The sequence below is a fragment of the Arctopsyche grandis genome, unplaced genomic scaffold, assembly GCF_051622035.1.
Source record: "Arctopsyche grandis isolate Sample6627 unplaced genomic scaffold, ASM5162203v2 HiC_scaffold_360, whole genome shotgun sequence".
NCBI classification, from domain to species: Eukaryota; Metazoa; Arthropoda; class Insecta; order Trichoptera; family Hydropsychidae; genus Arctopsyche; species Arctopsyche grandis.
The window spans coordinates 1-5,000 of record NW_027518519.1 but is presented as its reverse complement, the minus strand read 5'-3'; the positions used below and the strand labels follow the sequence as shown (position 1 = coordinate 5,000).

The following is a 5,000-nucleotide window of genomic DNA, read 5'->3' as shown; positions in this document are numbered from 1 at the left end:
ACGACGGACGAACCGTCGCCGCCGAACGCCCCGCCGCGGACCCGCGCGGAACGGCGATGAATGAATCTCCCCGTTCGATCGTTCGAGTTCCACAGGTTTACCCCTGATCGGTTTCACGTACTCTTGAACTCTCTCTTCAAAGTTCTTTTCAACTTTCCCTCACGGTACTTGTTCGCTATCGGTCTCGTGGTCGTATTTAGCCTTAGATGGAGTTTACCACCCGCTTAGGGCTGCACTCTCAAGCAACCCGACTCTGGGGAGAGAGACCGTCGCGGCCGGCGACCGTCACCACGGGCCTGGCACCCTCTATGGATAAGCGGGGCCCCCTTCAAGATGGACTTGGACTGGCCGCCGTGACTAATGACCGCGCGAGTAAATTAAAATCTCCTCCCGAACGCTACATTTCCCGGCCGCCCGCCGGGGCGGCAGGATTCAGCGCTGGGCTCTTCCCGTTTCGCTCGCCGCTACTCGGGGAATCCTCGTTAGTTTCTTTTCCTCCGCTTACTGATATGCTTAAGTTCGGCGGGTGATCTCTCCTGATTTGAGGTCGACAAACAAAATTTTACATAATACGTATAATATATATAAATATATATATATATATATATGTATATATGTGTGGGAGCGCTCTCGAGCGCACGCGGAGAGTGCGAACCGGAGTGATGACGAGAACGCGCGTAAAGTCGTAAACATCGTCAACGCACGATCGCACCGAGTCGACGCGCGAAAAAACGCGCGTTTTCCCGGCGCCCGACGTCGCCGCCGCCGAAACGGCGGCGGAGACGCGGCGATCGACGCTAGAACGACGGCGTCTCTCCTCCGTCCCCTCTGCGTACGCTAAGTTTCGCTTGACTTGATCGGACTCGACACACGTACACGCGCACACACACGAGTGTGCGCGCGCGCGTCGGTGTCGAGACGCCGACATCGCTCGTCGGCCGCCGAGTTTCGGCGGCGGCCGACAGTCTGGTGCGTTATGCGTGCGCGACCCTCAAACAGGAGTGGTCCGTCGACAAAAAAAGTCTTGCTCGGACCGCAATGTGCGTTCGAAATGTCGATGCTCATGTGTCCTGCAGTTCACACTCTGACGCGCATTTAGCTGCGTTCTTCATCGACCCACGAGCCTAGTGATCCGCCGATCAGGGTAATCATTTAAAAAAATTAGTTTCAAAAATAAGTAACGTAAGTTTGTTTTTTCTGTTTGAAAAAAAAAATTGTGCGCGCGTCTCTTGACGCGCACTCCCACAACAAGTGTTTGTGCGTGTTAAAAACGTTCGTTTGTGTGCGTATAGTGAATAGAATTTAAACACTCTACACGAAACGTACATATTTAATGGTACACAGGAAATGATCCTTCCGCAGGTTCACCTACGGAAACCTTGTTACGACTTTTACTTCCTCTAAATGATCAAATTCGGTCAAACTTTCCGACGCGTCGGATGCCCACAAAGTGGCTTCCGCGCACCAGTCCGAAGACCTCACCAAATCATCCATCGGTAGTAGCGACGGGCGGTGTGTACAAAGGGCAGGGACGCAATCAACGCGAGCTGGTGACCCGCTTTTACTAGGAATTCCTCGTTCATGGGGGAGAATTGCAAACCCCAATCCCTATCACGAAGGGGTTTCAACGGGTTACCCGGGCCGTTAGGCCAAGGAGGACACGCTGATCCCTTCAGTGTAGCGCGCGTGCGGCCCAGGACATCTAAGGGCATCACAGACCTGCTATTGCTCAATCTCGTGCGGCTATATATACCGCCGGTCCCTCTAAGAAGATTATCATTGTACGCCGATAGTTGAAGACCGCGCGCGCCGCCGCAGAACGACGACGCTGCCGCGGCACCTCGTGATATCGGGGGTACGTCTATTTAATAGGCTAGAGTTACGTTCGTTACCGGAATTAACCTGACAAATCGCTCCACCAACTAAGAGCGGCCATGCACCACCACCCACCGAATCGAGAAAGAGCTGTTAATCCGTCAATCCTTCCAGTGTCCGGGCCTGGTGAGTTTTCCCGTGTTGAGTCGAATTAAGCCGCAGGCTCCACTCCTGGTGGTGCCCTTCCGTCAATTCCTTTAAGTTTCAGCTTTGCAACCATACTCCCCCCGGAGCCCGAAAGCTTTGGTTTCCCGGGAGCTGCCCACCGAATCAACGTAAAAAACTTCGGCGGATCGCTGGCTGGCATCATTTATGGTTAGAACTACAGCGGTATCTAATCGCCTTCGAACCTCTAACTTTCGTTCTTGATTAATGAAAACACCTTTGGCAAATGCTTTCGCTTTAGTCCGTCTTGCGACGATCCAAGAATTTCACCTCTAACGTCGCAATACGAATGCCCCCAGTTGTCCCTATTAATCATTACCTCTGGTATCAGAAAGCCAACAAAACAGAACCGAGGTCCTATTCTATTATTCCATGCGCACAATATTCAGGCAAATGTAAGCCCGCTTTGAGCACTCTAATTTGTTCAAAGTAAACAGCCGCGAGGGCCCGCCTCGACGCGCCGCCTGCCCGTGAGGACCGACGACGACGTGCCGGCGGAAGACACGCACCGGCGAGAAGCCCCGCTGACGCGCCTGTCGTACCGCAATCGGTAGACCGACGCCGCAGGACACAATTTCAACTACGAGCTTTTTAACCGCAACAACTTTAGTATATGCTATTGGAGCTGGAATTACCGCGGCTGCTGGCACCAGACTTGCCCTCCAATGGATCCTCGTTAAAGGATTTAAAGTGTAATCATTCCGATCACGAGGCCTCATAAGAGTCCCGTATCGTTATTTTTCGTCACTACCTCCCCGTGCCGGGAGTGGGTAATTTGCGCGCCTGCTGCCTTCCGTGGATGTGGTAGCCGTTTCTCAGGCTCCCTCTCCGGAATCGAACCCTGATTCCCCGTTACCCGTGACAACCATGGTAGTCGCATAAACTACCATCGACAGTTGATAAGGCAGACATTTGAAAGATGCGTCGCCGGTGCTAGACCGTGCGATCGGCTCAAAGTTATCTAGAGTCATCTCTGAGTGCGGCGGACGCGAGCAAGCCCGCGATCCGCCGATTGGTTTTTGATCTAATAAAAGCATTCCTTCCGTCACCGGTCGGAACTTCGTTTGCATGTATTAGCTCTAGAATTGCCACAGTTATCCAAGTAACTGTGTACGATCTAAGGAACCAAAACTGATATATTGAGCCATTCGCGGTTTCACCTTAATTCGGCTTATACTGAGACTTGCATGGCTTAGTCTTTGAGACAAGCATATGATTACTGGCAGGATCAACCAGGGAGCTGCGCGCTTGTGTCGCGTAGTAGCGCAGTATATACAACGGCGTGAGCCGTTCGTACACATGCGTACATACACGTACATACTCTGATGAGCACCGTCCGGCCGGCGTAACCCGACGCGGACGACGTCGCATGATCTCCTTGAATGTTATTATTATTTAAAACATCACGGTATATATATTATATATATATGTATACAAGTTTATACACATGCATACAGTGACACACGCATGCATACGTATCATACGTATGCACATACATACATACATACATATTTTAAGAATACATAGTGTGTGTGCGCATGTGTAATTTTTTTTTTATATATATACAAAAACATATATACAAACATGATATTTTAACGTATATACAGAAAGTTCGACCGTCAATTCGAGAAAAGCACGCGTCGGACTCGTTCGAAACGAGCTGACGAAGTTCGTGTGAGAGCGACGAATCGCTCTCTTCTCTTATAATTCTGTGTCTCTGCTCGCGCGGAACTAGAGAGTGCACGATATTACTGTTCAAACGTATGCGCGCTTTTCTCATTCAAAAACGAGTGGGCGGCGCCGCATATGTCTTTACGGTTAACGCGTTGTTGCGCGGACGCCTTCTGACGAAGGCCGCGATCGCGTACGCGTTGACGTTGAGTATCGGACGAGCGACTATCAGCATGTATTCACACAGGTCGTATCGCCGGCTCGTTGTACAGTGGGTGGTATGAACTAGAGCTGCGAATGTTTCACGTACCGTTACGCTATTTTGCGAGAGAAATAATAAACAAAAAAATAATGGGGATAGTTTGCGTTTTGGCGGGGTGTGCGAAGGGGTTAAGACAAGAAATGATATTTTTTTTAAAAAAATTTAAGAAAAAAAAAATTTTTAAAAAAAAATTTCGAAGAAAAATAAATATACATATATATTTTTTAAAATATATTTGTTGTTATTAAATTATTATAGATATATATGTGAGAACTGATATTTTTTTTTAAAAATTTAAGAATAAAATATTTTTTTAAAAAATAATTTTGAGGAAAAATAAATATATATATTTTTTGATATGTTTGTTGTTTTTAAATTATTATAGATTATACATATATGTATGAACTGATATCTTTTTTTTTTTTTTAATTTAAGAATAAAATATTTTTTTAAAAAATAATTTTTAGGAAAAATAAATATTTATATTTTTTAATATGTTTGTTGTTTTTAAATTATTATAGATTATACATATATGTAAGAACTGATATCTTTTTTTTTTTAATTTAAGAATAAAATATTTTTTTAAAAAATAATTTTTAGGAAAAATAAATATATATATTTTTTAATATGTTCGTTGTTTTTAAATTATTATAGATTATACATATATGTAAGAACTGATATCTTTTTTTTTTAAATTTAAGAATAAAATATTTTTTTAAAAAATAATTTTGAGGAAAAATAAATATATATATTTTTTGATATGTTTGTTGTTTTTAAATTATTATAGATTATACATATATGTAAGAACCAGTGGCGTGCGGTCCATGGATGCGGTGGATGCGGCGCATCCCCTATAACTTTAAAAAGCCAAGAGTATTTTTAATAAATATTTGAATTTCGCTTCGATGTATTCTTAGTGATGTACGTGATTATGATGTAGTATATGATATATATTTCACATATCACGTGTTTTTTGTTACATGATGCATTATATAGGATCTTTTGATAATTTTTATTAAGGATTCGC

General features: G+C 44.7%; 3 non-coding genes across 3 annotated transcripts in view; all 3 read right to left on the bottom strand.

Moving 5' to 3' along the window:
* Positions 1-550, bottom strand: part of LOC143922093 (large subunit ribosomal RNA) — a 4,062-nt gene extending 3,512 nt beyond the window's left edge. Inside the window, exon 1 of the ribosomal RNA XR_013261548.1 lies at positions 1-550. This exon is cut by the window's left edge and continues 3,512 nt beyond it. This is a non-coding gene — a ribosomal RNA (large subunit ribosomal RNA).
* Positions 551-985: 435 nt separating this feature from the next.
* Positions 986-1,147, bottom strand: LOC143922092 (5.8S ribosomal RNA). The gene has a single exon (XR_013261547.1). It is a non-coding gene; the product is annotated as a 5.8S ribosomal RNA (ribosomal RNA).
* Positions 1,148-1,345: 198 nt separating this feature from the next.
* Positions 1,346-3,279, bottom strand: LOC143922096 (small subunit ribosomal RNA). The gene has a single exon (XR_013261550.1). It is a non-coding gene; the product is annotated as a small subunit ribosomal RNA (ribosomal RNA).
* Positions 3,280-5,000: the final 1,721 nt, after the last annotated feature.